Source organism: Grampus griseus (genome assembly GCF_964374135.1).
Source record: "Grampus griseus genome assembly, chromosome: 12".
Classification (NCBI taxonomy): Eukaryota; Metazoa; Chordata; class Mammalia; order Artiodactyla; family Delphinidae; genus Grampus; species Grampus griseus.
Window position 1 is genome coordinate 81,752,534 of NC_139006.1, and position 14,749 is coordinate 81,767,282.

Here is a 14,749-nt window from a genome sequence, read left to right on the forward strand (position 1 = left end):
CAGAATTATAAACCTACCCCAAACTCAATTAAGAATGAAACCATGATGGTTAATTTTATGTCTCTATTTGACTGGGCTAAGAGGTGCCTTGGTGAAACATTGTATCTGGGTGAGTCTCTGAGGGTGTTTCTAGGAACAGGTGCGAGGGTGTTTCTGGGAACAGGTGCGAGGGTGTTTCCTGGAAGAGATTAGCATTTGAATCGGTAGATTAAGTAAAGAAGATTGCCCTTGCTCTGGGAGGTGGGCATCCTCCAATACGTGGAGGGCCTGAACATGACAAAAAGGCAGAGGAAGGGTGAATTTGCTCTTTGCTTGAGCTGGGACATCCACCTCCTTCTGCCTTCAGACATCAGCGATCCTGGTTCTTAGGACTCTGGACTTGAACTTCAGTTTAGGCCATCAGCTTTCCTGGTTCTCCAAGCTGTACATGACCATGGGACTTTCCGTCTCTGTAATCACATGAGCCAATTCTTATAATAAATCCCACACCCCCACCCCCACCCCCACCTCTCTCTCTCTCTCTCTCTCTCTCTTTCTCTCTCTCTCGGTTCTATTGGTTCTTCTTCTATGGAAAACACTGACTACCAAAAAAATAGTTAATAGATCTTCGCAGGCTCTCAGTCACCTCCCACATATAATCTGTAAGATGTAGCAAACCTCCCGATGGCCCGTGACAAAGTACATATTTGACCTCCAGAGCAACGTTCTTATCTTCTGTTTTCCCTGTGGCTCATAACCTGCTACTTCCTAGGAGTTCAGGATCTTGCAACTGTGGCTTCATATTAGAATTACCCAGGCAGCTTTTAAAGTATAGGATCCCCAGAATCCAATAGATCTAGGTTTGCATCCTGGCTCTGCCTTTTACAAATTGTGTGACCTTGGGCACATCCCTTAACCTCTTCTTAAACTTGGGCATTAATACCATTATGGGACTTCCCTGGTGGCGCAGTGGTTAAGAATCTGCCTGCTGATGGAGGGGACACAGGTTCGAGCCCTGGTCTGGGAAGATCCCACATGCCGCAGAGCAACTAAGTCCGTGCATTACAACGACTGAGCCTGTACTCTAGAGCCTGTGAACCACAACTACTGAGCCCACGTGTCACAACTACTAAAGCCCACGTGCCTAGAGCCCGTGCTCCACAACAAGAGAAGCCACCGCAATGAGAAGCCCACGCACCACAACGAAGAGTAGCCCCTGCTCGCCGCAACTAGAGAAAGCTCACGCACAGTAACAAAGACCCAACAGAGCCAAAAATAAATAAATAAATATATAAATTTATTTTTAAAAATACCATTATGTACTCACTTAAATTTTGTAAGCATTAAATGGGATAATATATATGAAGTACTATAGTGCCTGAGTAAATACTTAAAAAAAAAAAGCTTGTATTTTAAAAATTGTTGTTTTTGCTAAATTATTTAACCCCTCTATACCTCATTATTGTTATCTGTAAATAAGAATAATAATAGATTCTACCTCATAGGGTTTTCCTAAGGAAATAAAGTATTTACAACATTATGACTAGCATAGAGTGAATACTCAAAAAAGTTTGTTGGGCTTCCCTGGTGGCGCGGTGGTTGAGAGTCCGCCTGCCGATGCAGGGGACGCAGGTTCGTGCCCCAGTCCGGGAAGATCCCACATGCCGTGGAGCGGCTGGGCCTGTGAGCCATGGCCACTGGGCCTGCGCGTCCGGAGCCTGTGCTCCGCAACGGGAGAGGCCACAACAGTGAGAGGCCCGCGTACCGCAAAAAAAAAAAAAAAAAAAAAAAAAGAAAAGTTTGTTGTTGTGATTACTCATAAGTTTACGAAAAGCAGTAAAACAACACCTGTCTTGTCTACCCTGCTGTGTTTTGTAATATTCAAATTAGTTCATGTGAGTGAAAAGCACTGTTCTTAAATATATATATATAAATACTGTACACATGTAAGATACATGCATATGAACATGTGTACATATATGTGTGTGTATATATGCATAATGTATTTATAACAGCTGTGGAAATCCCTTCCTGTTGTTGACTGTATAATTGCCCACCCCAAAGATTCACATCCTAGCTCTCTGGACATGTGACTATGTGATCTTACATGGTAAAAGGGATTTTGCAGATGTGGTTAAATCAAGGCTTCTGAGCGAGATTATCCTGGATTCCCTGAATGAACCCAATGTAATCACTAGGGTCATATAGGGGACGCAGGGTGATCAGAGTGAGTAGCAGGTCACGTGATGATGGAGCAAGAGATGGGGGTGATGTGAAGAGGGGGTCATGAGCCAAGGAGTGCAAGGGGCCTCTAGCAGCTGAAAAAGTAGGAAAATGCCTTCTCCCCTGAAGCCCCCAGACGGAACCAGCCCTGCAGACACCTTGAATTTAGCCCCAGAAGATTCATTTTGGACTTCTGACCTGCAAAACTGTAAGAGAATAAACTTGTCTTGTTTTAAGCCACTGAGTTTGTTTAATTTATTACAGCAGTAATTGGAAACTACTACATTTCCCTTGAAGTCAAGGACAATGGGAAGTAAAAATTAAGATGGGTGATCTGATGATTATTTTTAGACACAGTATGTTCGTGATCTTTATTTACTGGTATTTTACTGCTCTTCTGAAGTAGGGACATGAACTGATTTAAAAGACAGTTTTTAACTCTTCTAAGAAAGAAGAAAATTGCAGATCAATTAAACAAATGTTTGTCTAAGACAGATATGCAAAGTTTTGTGTACTTGTTATCTGACAGATATGAAATTAGATAGCAAGTATTACATGGTTTTACACAATGAAAAGTTGGAAAGATAGAACATGATTCTCTCAACTGCAAGACCAAAAGCGAAAGTCAGCACTGTGTCCTGGTACTACTAATAACGTTATTCAAGATAGATAAGGCTATTTATATTTTATAGATAAAGAAATTTGATAAGACTTATCTAATTCCAATAATGTAATTACTTTCAAAATTATAAAAAATATATTTTAAAAGGTATTCATGGTTAATAAAGGAAAGCCTTGTTGATAGCAGACAATTGTGTCGTTATTTTGACTTTGTATGTAGTTGTATATACGTATGTACTCAGGATTGCCAGGTTTAGCAAATAAAAATACAGAGCACCCAGTTAAATTTGAATTTCAGATAAACAGTGAATATTCTTAGTACAAATATGTCCCAAATATTGGATGTGTACTTATATACAAAATTATTTGTTTTCCTGAAATTTAAATTAATGGGGCCTTCTATATTTTATCTTGCAACCCTATTTGTACGGTTATTGGTAAAATCAGCTTAACATATAAGCAGTCCCTACTTTTTACTCTACTACATTTATGAAAATCACATCAGAGAATTGTCAAATAAAGATCATTTTAATCTTCCTAAACATAAGCTTTTACTTAACGAGAAATCACCATGTGTATTATCAGCTACACTATACATTGATCAATTAAAATGCAAATTGAGGTTATTTTTCCTGATGAACATACTTCAGACATGGCTAAAACTCATGAATAACTGATTAAGGGTGAAAAATGATACATGGGTTTTAATGGCACAGTTAGATAAGTTAATCAGTGAAATTGGGAGCAGGAAAAGGAATAAATAATTATAAGATGCTCTGTGGATTATACAACAGCAAGCCATCTCCTTAGGGGAATTTGGTCCACAGAGCTATTTCTAGGAGGTATTGGGGCACACATAATCATATTATATGCTTCCTTCTCTCCCTAACTATCAATTTTGTCCAGCTGAAATCTAGTTAAATAAATTTCAGTCTCCCTTGAGGAAAAAGAGAGGCACAAAAAGGCAGATGTGGGAAGAGATTCCTCTTTTGCTTCAGAAATTTGGTGCGTAGCATGCTGAGCGAGTATATGTGCCGGTCAATTCAGTCGTGATCAATGGGGAGAAGACGTGAGAAAGATCGAGCCAACTTCTTTCTTTCCTCCAGCACTTCTCCAAGAGTGAGCCCTTCGAAGACAGAGAACTGATGCCATCCATGGTCTAGGTATGGCTTCTAGCATGATATCAAGAAACTGCAAACTGTGGGGAATTCTCTGGTGGTCCAGTGGGTTAGGAGTCCACGCTTTCAGTGTTGTGGGTTCGATCCCTGGTCGGGGAACAAACAACCCATAAGAGGCGGGGTGAGGCCAAAGAAAGAAAGAAACTGCAACTATGACCAGCTATCAGTTAAAACTGAGATGTCAGAGTTCCAGGAGTTATAGATTTCAGAGTGAAAGTGAAAAGTCATTTGGCACTCAAAAATTATAGATGTATCTTGACCATCAACCATGGTGCAAAAGAATCATCCCCACGATGTATGCATTCACCAGTGTGTGAAATGCACTAGTTCTCCTGGCTTTTCGAGGTTCTCTCCTAATCCTGTCTTTCTGTGCCCTAACACCCTGGCCTCAGACACAGCAGCGCAGACAGCCCTTATCACTGCCGGGTCACAGCCCTTATCACTCCCGGGTCACAGCACTTATCACTCCCGGGTCACAGACCTTATCTGGAGTCTGCTCTTCTGAACCCAGGCACATGTTCCATGCCTTCTGTCTCATTCACCACCCACAGGACCGAGAATCTAGACCTGGTTCCCATCTTTCCACACTTCTCACCCTCATTTTTTCACTATTCTTCTCCATAAGAATTAATTTTGCTCTGGCCTGTGACTCTATGAGACAGAGGTCAAGTCTATTATATGAAAGTTTTGTTCTGAGTAAAAATTAGAATGTAACAATTGGTCTTGTAATTTTGATATACTGATCATCAATTTTCAGGTTTGGGAAATCATCTAATATTTAAACGGTCTTAGATTTATGTAAATAAAATTTACTTCCTTCCCATTGATAGAGAAAATGTATGAAGATTAACAATTCAGAGAGAAGCCAAAGTATAGAAAAAGCAAAGCTCTGTCAGTGGTGAAGAGCTGTAATAACATCACAGGTGACTGCCGTGTGACCATAGTTTATTACACTTGGTTCTGAAACTAAAACAAGAGTAGAGTCAGATTTATGTAACATAGGCCATGTAACTGATACTTTCCCCTAATGAGTTTGTCTTTTTTTGCTAGTTCAAAAAGAATCTGACTTATTAAAAACTTGAAATTGATTTTACTTGAGATGAACTTATATAACAGTCGTTTCTCTGACAAAACCAAAGTGTGTTTTTGGGTTTTTTTTTGCAGTACGCGGGCCTCTCACTGTTGCGGCTTCTCGCCCACGGCATGTGGGATCTTCCCAGACTGAGGCACGAACCCGTGTCCCCTGCATCAGCAGGCAGACTCTCAACCACTGCGCCACCAGAGAAGCCCCAAAGTTTGGTTTTAAAATAAGTGTTATAGCAGGAAGTAATCTGTGGGTTGACGATTTGATACCATATGAATACCTCGTTCCTCACCAATCTTTCTCTCCCTGGATTTGGAATCCATTGATTATCCTTGCCCAAGGCAGTGATTTCAGTCATAGTGGTAAAGTGGTGACTTGATAATTCCATCAATCCTTCTACATTTATAAGCTAACATTGATATGCAGGAAGAGCTTTTCCTCTTCTATACGGAGGATGGTCAGTGTTCCCCCTTTGGACAACACAGGAGTCTAATCCTTCTTTTCCTGGCCATCCTTCAAATGTTTTAAAGCCTTGATTTTAGATTCCTGCAGTCTTCTGGTCTCCCAACTAAACACCCCCATTTCTTTAGCTGTTTCCCATATCACACGCTTTGGAATTCCTTCACCATTCTGGTCACTTTCTTTTGAACAAGCTCCCATTTGCACACAGATAGTATAATTCCCAAGTGGGGTCTGGTTGAGTGGATTGAAACAATTGCCTTCTTCACTCTGGACATTATAGTTCTGGTAATGCAGCTCAAGGTCAATGTAGCTTTGCTAAGGTCACATCATACGGTTGATTCGTATTTTCACTAAAATCGCTGAGATAAATTTCCTCCAATCACACTTGTTCAAAAAATTTTACAACCAAAGGTCAAGAACTTATTGTGCTAAATTTCATCTTTGTAAATTCAATCCAATTGTCCAGATCATTCTATTCAGTTTTTTATACTAGCTGTAAATCTAAGGGGCTCTACATTTTTATCTAAGCCATTAATAAATTCGATCAGCAAAGGACCAAGGACAAAGCTTGCCCTTGACAATGATCGTTTGACATTTCTTGATGGTGGTCATTCATCCAGAGCTCTAACTAGCAATCTGTCCTTGCCTCTAGCTAACATTTCTCTATCTAATCCTCAAAGATATCATGTGAGAGAACTTAGATGCTTTGCTGAAGTCCAGATACCCTGGGTCTACAGTATGCCCTTTAACTTCCCCTTTAGTCACACTGCCTAAAAAAGAAATAAGGTTAGTGAGACATCACTTGTTTTTAGTGAAACCGTGACATAGCCTTATGATCCTGGCTTTCTTTCCAAGCAGTTCACAAACTGCTGGATATCAAGCAACTCATTCATCAATGTAACAAAAGATGCTTTTAAAAAGTAAACATGAAACATGCTTAGGGAGAATTATCTTAAAACTCAGATAAAATATTAAGTTGCAACACTTGATTATTTAGAATTTTCTAAATTTCTACTGTGCTCTGACCATGGAAGAATTTTGTAAAAGCATGAAAATATAATAAATGGCAATAAGTATGTGATTAATTTCAAGAGAAAGCTTTTCATGTATGTTTTTGATGCACTGTATTAAGTTTAATTGTTTAATTTAAGTTTAATATATTTTTAACAAGTTCTCATTATTTTCAAGTGATTGTAATTTTCTAAGGAAAAAAAATGTTAAAGCCAGTCCTATTCTCTAAACCTGCTTTTAAATTTTAACATCATAGTTTGTAACACTGGCTGTGCAGCCTCATTAAATAACATTTCTACATTACTGGCTTTATGTAATGTTTAATAGGTCTATAAATCCATCTAAACAGAGAGAAGAAATCAGTTAACAGGGTCCAACCAAAGGGATCAATCAGTAATTTCACGGCAGACAATTCTACAGATAGATTGGTCTGTATTAAAGTTTTAACATTGCAGTTATATTCTGGAGTAGAAATTCGGGCAGTAGAGTCAACATAACACTACTTCATAAAGTTAAAATATGAGTGAGAAAAAGTCCGATGATTATTTTTGTATAGACCTAAAATACTATAGACGTGTTTCTGGCAACAACATTTCCTAGACTTAAACCACCATCTTTGCCTTTGAATTCGTGTAGGAAAATCAGTCAGTAGTGCAACACCCAAAATTTCTCTTGTAACTTAGTGATGTTGAAACCAACAGAGTGAGGAATGTGGTCAAAATTTTAGAGACATATAAATATGCTCACGCTGATGCACTTAATGTTTGTTCTGCTTATTTTAAGATATTAAGACAGTTAAAGAGCTAACATCCATGTGTAAGGTATCAGGCATTGAAAGTGAATATATAAGTAACTTTAATATGAACTAGAATGTTAGGCATCTAGTACAAGGAAAATAATATGCTTACTATTGTCACAAAATGTGAAAGGATCATTTCAGTGTTACAAAATAGAAAATATTGAAATCAACTTATATCAGTTCAAAAGGAATAGAAAAAAATCAATCTTATTTAAAAGAGGATAATTTAATTACTCTGTTTTCCTGAAAAGGAAAGTAGCACTTCACCTTTAATTTATGTATTGGAATTCCACTAGGAGTTCTGTATCTAAACATTACTTGGGAATTTTCATCTGTTGTTGAAATATTAATCTTTTCTTTTTTTTCCAAAATGTCCAATAACTGTTCCATTAATCAAGGAATAAAATGCATAAGGCAGATGATCCCTTCCTTTCTCTCCACATTGAAAACAGAACAGAAATTGCTTCTTTTTCAGTGATTTTTCTAAATCTAGGTAATGGATATTTTTTGGTATCATTGTTGCTCATACTAGCCTATATTTTAAAGAATTATGGAATATGTATCATACAAATAAAATCAATTTGTTAGTGGTAAATTATACAAAATATATTTCACTGTGGAAAGTTTAATGTTAATTTCAGATGCCCTTGCTATGAATTTATTTATTTCTCTCCCCTTCCCTCAGCCCATCAAAACAAACTCTGTGTTAATTACAAACTTAGTTCTGGCTCGGTACTGACCATGCTTCGCATCTATCTGTAGTGAGCTCCCCAGGACTATAAAATTAACGGAATAGAACACTGTCGAGGTTTGGTACCAATCACTTTTAAAATAAACATCTTTTAACTAAAGTGATCACTGTGCCAATATACGTATTTGATTTAGAAAATAATTTTTAAAGTTAGAAAGAATTCTTGGTTTAGTTTCTGTAATGGTCTAACATTACCCAACTCCATTATCCCCTTCAGATTGATGAGTTCCATTGTGGGTGGCACTTAAATAAGATAACGCATGTTCTCGTTAATATGAATGGTCTTCCTTATCTCTTAAGAGGAAGTTCACACAGTAAAGAGAATGGTTGCATTAAATAATATTTTTCAGGCTGGTGAATAGAAAAGATATTTAAAGTATAATTTTTTCCAAATAATTATTGTGCTATACTTAGTTAACTTCATAAATTGACAAATTAAGATTCTACTTTTGCTCTCTTACCTTCCTTTATGAAATAGATAAAAGGTCTTGTGATTCTTAGATATGCTGGTTATGTTTATTACACTTATCTTCATAAAAACAAATTTTTCCCTTTTTTAATATAAAAATATTTGGATACAATCCACAATATCACATAATCCATAAAAGCAAAGATGTTCATAAAAAAGAAAGTCCCAAAATAATTTGTTCTGAATGTTATTACCTAATGTCGTGTCACATTTTCTACCAGATGTGGGTATCAGACAATGAATAAACTCTATGCATTAGAGTCCTAACTTTGAAGAATAAATTCCAAAATAAGAAAGAAACTAGGAATGTAGCCACATCTAGAATTTTTTCTTAGTATACTAATTAGGACCCTTTGTTTCTTACACACACAAAAGACATGGATGACATCATAAGTTTCAAATATGTGGAAAAAAATTCTATAAGAAGAATATGGAAAATGTTCCTGTGATTGCAAAGAACGTCACAATCAGAAATGTGTTCACATGGAGGGATTTTTATTGGCCCAATAAAAGAAGGTCTTTACCTTCCACTGATAAAACATGGAATGAAAGGATGCTGCTTCCTAGGAGTAGTTTAATAAAAGAATAACACCCATTTTCTGACAAATTTAGACATGCATAAACTAAAGAGAAACAAGGCAAGAGAGAGAATGGGATTAATACAGATAAATGAAACGTACAGATCATTTCAAATTTAAATTTAATGATTTTTAAAATATTTTTGAAAAACCTAATAACATACAATAGTTTGAGAAGTGTGAAAAATAGCTAATTTGAATTTTATTTTAATTTCCAAATCTTAGCTTCTGTGAGGATGCTAATGGCCTCAAATCAGGCATCCAGACTGATGTTAATTAGTTAATTATGTTCTCAAAGAGAATACAATCTCACAGTGCTATTTCTAAGATATTTTAGAACGTAATGAGGCTCTGAAGTAAGAGTTGAAATGGTGTTAATAGAGAGATAAATAACAGAAAGTATTTGAACATCTAATGTACATATGGGAAGATAAAAGAATTGTTGTGTAAATATGTGAGGGTTTTTACCAGAGAAGCAGAACCACTATATATATATATATTCTTGATTATTCAAATATTGATATGTTATAAAGATTGACCTCACACAATCTTGGGAACTATAATTAGTTAGGCAGTCTCTGTAAGGCTGTAGTTTTTTCTGCCTGGTGTTTGGCCTTCAGTCTGCAGGGCCACAGGCAGAAAGGGAAGAAGGTATAAGGTTGGAGAACAGGAAAAGGAACTGGGTGCGTGAACTTGAGCTGGAACCCGCAAAGACAGACTGGGACCTGGCACTTTTCATCTTAGAGCTAAACACACACACCTGGCGCAGGCATCACAGACGTGAAAAGGAGGAGGTGGGTGGTGATGGCACAGCTGCAGGGCTCAGGTACTGCTTACATCCACTGGGTGACCCAGCAGGTAAATGACACCAGCAGGGAGCTGCCACATAACCTGTGTCTCTCTACCGATCTTCTGAGCATAAGAGTAATATAAGTGCTACTTCACTTTCCCTTCTCAAATGTCATTGTAGCCCCCGCCCTAACCAGAAATATACAAGGACGAGAATTCCGGGAAATGTTGGCTAGCTCAGCCAAGTTAGCATATTGCCAGGCCACCAGAGGATGCTTAGGGATTATCCAGAAAATGAAATGACAGCATGGTTCTAAGATGTATGCTCCAACAAAACTCCTCCAAGCTACAAAGCTGAACTGCAGCCATTGAGAAGAGGTGCTGTATCACTCAAGAGTGCTGGCAAAACATAAGGCAGACCCAAAAGGTTTAAACAAACAAAGCATAAGTAAGGAAGAGTACACAGAGTGGTGAGCACAGGTAAGGACTAACATGGGAAGATGACACCCAGGAACTAGCCACAGTGGGAAGTCCATTGCCACCCAAAACGGCAAGTGGAGGGAACAGCCCCTGTGAGCGAGGGAGTGGTGGCTGAGAGGCATGTCTACAAGACCTAGAGCCAAGGAAGGCAGCCTCTGTCCACATTCCAGCCCCGCTAGGACGGACCAGGGGAACAAGCACCGGAATTCTCTCTGCTCCGGGTCTCCACTCATATTCTTTCCTAACGTTGCTGGACCTACTTGGACACCAGCGGGCAAGGAAGCCCAGGGGATGGGGCCAGAGTGGGCAGCCTCCTACCGCAAGCGCAGACAGGAGAAGGGTGAGCATGGATTTCAGTGGAAAAGAAAGCAAGCAGCACAAGTGATCAGTCTAAACCAAAATGGCCTCTTTCATAAGCAAATATCTACATCCATATCTATATAGACATTTGCTTATCCTACTGAAGTTACAGTCCATAACAGACTTGTGTAAATATTACTAAGGTTGACAAATTCCTGGGAAATACTAAATTGCTCAAAAGATATTTGTTCCTAAGGGTCTGTTTCTCTACCATCACGGTGTTTCTTATTTGCTATTTGATATTATGCTCCCTCAGGTACCGGGACACTTGCAGAGCAAGTGCAGACCCTCACGGCTGCCCCTACTTGGTGCGAGTGTAAGTCACCGACTGTTGGGTCCCCACTACCTCTCCAATCCCTCCACCCTTCACCCTCGGCCATGTCAAACCAACGCGGCTCGCCCGCATTGTCGGGCATTAGAGGCAGCATCTCTCCTGCCCGTGGGTCTGCTGCCTCTACCCAAGGCCAAGGGTATTGCAACTTCCGCTGAGGGACGCACTAGGTACCTGGAAGGAGGGAGGGCAAGCGCCTCGTCCTGCCTGTCATCCAGGATGAGACAAGGTGCTGCCGGCCCAAGGTGAGCCACGCCCCATGCCGAGGCGGTGCGCATGCGCACCGCACCATGCCAAGGCGGTGCGCATGCGCTTCTGGCCCGGTCCCTGAGCGAATCAGCGCTCAGGTGGACCCTAGGCAGGGACCAGGCGGGGGTGAATAGGTGGGCCTGGAGCCGAGCTCATGGAGCAGGTGACTTAGAACCTGACGGGAAGGCAGGGGAGCTGGACTACATGTGAGCTGAGGCTCCAAGCCTCCAGAGCATGCTCCGCTTAACAAAACTCAAATTCAAAGAGAAAGCGATTCAAAATTCCTCCGCAGAGCATTAACCCACAGTTGTGGGACCCTCTGCCTGTGGGACGCCGGGCAGCAGCGCTGGTCCCAAGCCCATGAAGCGAGCCCAGGGAGGGTTTTAGAGTATTTTTTTTTTCCTAGAAATTCTCTCGGGGATTTTAACCATGGTTCAAATGAAACCAGTTTCCTGAAGCGATCTTTTGTGTCTGGAACATCTTACAAAAATATTCATGAAGCGGGGCATAATTGTTGAATTGTTGAATGCCTTAGACCTTGAGATAAAGTTTTTCTGTTCTTTTTTTCCCCCTAATTTGGTGATGGGGTTTTCTATTTATTAATTATCATTAAGTGATGTTTTCTTATAATCTGGCTATATTTTCAGTAAAAAGAAATTTTTAATACTGACGTAGGATGAAGAGAATTTTATTTTGAAAGACACTCAGGATTCTTGTGAACCCAGGGTAGCTTTGATAAGCAGTTAGAAGATATTTTACAAAGCTACAATTTTAATTCCCACTTCTTAAAAAAAACTCACTATTTTGTTTCTTTCTAGATGTTAAGATTTTGGATTGTTTATTCTTTCACTGATAAAGTGCATTACTACTCTTGGACAAATATTTGAATCTTTTTTTATAGAAACACGAAAAATAGAAGATCTTGTACAAGTATTTCTACAACCTACCTGAGTTTCTCAAAGCTGAGCTATTGGTATCAATTAATTTAATTAGAACTGAATGTCAGTTTCAGTGTGTCTATTTCCACTGATTTGATAAACTGAAAGGAACTGTCAAAATTTTTCCTAGTGTTCTTCGATTTTTAGTTAGTTTAAAAAATTAACAGGGGGCTTCCCTGGTGGCGTAGTAGTTGAGAGTCCGCCTGCTGATGCAGGGGACACGGGTTCATGCCCTGGTCAGGGAAGATCCCACATGCCGCGAAGCGGCTGGGCCCGTGAGCCATGGCCGCTGAGCCTGCGCGTCCGGAGCCTGTGCTCCGCAACAGGAGAGGCCACAACAGTGAGAGGCCCCCGTACTACAAAAAAAAAAAAAAAAAAATTAACAGGAAATCTCTGATCTTGCCTTATAAAGTATGAATTAGCGTAAAATAAGTTGAAAATTTTTCTTTCCTCTCTTGGAAATTACTTAGAAAATAAGTAATAATAACTATTACTTAGGAAATACTAAATAATTACTTAGGAAATACTTCATTCTTGTAATTCAGTCTTGAATTACAAGATTGGATTATATATATATATATATATCTCAGGTAACTGATTTGAAAGCCTCTGATGTAGGAGACTAAAAGGTATAAATAAGATTAGAGAGGAAAATGCCTTTTGGATTCTTCTATACACATTTAAAATAAAACAAAATTAAAATTCAACCAAAATATTTTGAAACAATGAGTCATTTTAAATGGGCAGCATTCATGTTAAAATATTTAATCAGAGTATTTCTGAAAATTAGCTGTTATTTAAACCTGCATTTGCATTTCTTAATTTTTACTATATGGATCCTCACCTCCCCTTTCAAAATAAGAAGGTACACTAAAGTGGATAATCAACAAGAAGAGATAAAGAAGTTTAGAAAATATAAAGAGAATTTATTTCATCTCGTAGAAAATGTCTGAGTTTTCTATTGCTTTACAAATGTGTTGGGGTAAAAGTTTTTGCCATGTCCAAGCACGGCTTTGAACTACGGGGCTTCCGTTACTTGTCAGGATGACAGAGCAGAGGTAAGATTGTTAAGGGTTATTTTGACCCTGCCCTCAAGAAGGCCCTGGGACAACCTGGGGGCCAACGTAGGTAGAATCTTCTATTTAGCTCTATCCTCATTTGCTCCCTCAACTTTCCGCTGTGTGTGTCTGGCCTGGCCTCAACATGTCCAAAAGTTAAGCCTATTTCTCTGCACCAGCGAGAAATAAAGACTTAAATACATGCCAGCCACTTGCTGGGAATAAAATCTTTATCCCGCTCCCTCTCAAGCTTAGCAGCAACGAAGTTGAGAGATGTATCTGTGGCGGTGACCCGTCAGGGCTCCAGTGAGTCCTCTGGAAAGAAGCGCTAAGTAGTTGGACTGCTATTGTTTGCTGCACCATCCCAGGAGGATTGGTTCAAACAAAACTGAACCTGAAAATAGTCAGTGACAGAAGGAAGTCTGAGTCACACTGATGTTTCCTTAATAGCTCCCCAGGTCTTCTGTTGCTTTCTCTTTTCAAGTTAAATCCTGGAGGTGCCAGATTTTTCCTGAGTTTACACACACTCAGCAGTATTTTAAAGGGAGAGTCTGTGAGGAAACTATTCCCAGATATCTGTCAAAATTATTCATTGACTATTTTTATTTATTTATTTATCTATTTATTTATTTATTTATCTATTTATTTATTTTTTGGCTGAGTCGGGTGTTAGTTGCGGCAGGTGGGATCTTCGTTGCGGTGTGCAGGCTCTTTGTTGCGGCACTCGGCCTCTCTAGTTGAGGTGTGCGGGCTCAGCAGTTGTGGCGCGCAGGCTTAGTTGCCCCGTGGCATGTGGGATCTTGGTTTCCCGACCAGAGATCAAACCTGCATCCCCTGCATTAGAAGGTGGATTCTTTACCACTGGACCACCGGGGAAGTCCCTCATCAACTCTTTTTAACAGACGTTAGTTTGCTACTATCGTAAAGTACACACTATATGCTAATGAAAATATAATATTCAAATAGGTATTTATTGCTAGACATTTACGTAGTTCCTTACGTAATGAAGAATTTTTTGCCAAGTGCTTTTCTTAAGTGAGTGCACGGCCTTTTCTACTTCTGGGTTTCATCTGAAGTCATACTTTTTCATCATGACCACCAAAGAGTAAGAAAGGGAGAGAGGAAAGGAGTGCACAGGTGGCTGACCTAGCATTTACCTTGTTGTGATCATTATTAATATATAACTACACGTTAAATCTCCTTTCCAGTTATTCCCAACTCCTCGTGATCAAAAGTTTAGCAGTGAGATGACATTGAAACCTGATTTTTTCGTATCATTGTTGCATCATTTCTTCCCTACAAAATATGGTCACCATGGGAACGGCAAGGGGAGGATCCTGATGTCAAGAGTAAAGAGAAAACAGGGAGAGAGATTAGAACAAGAGCACG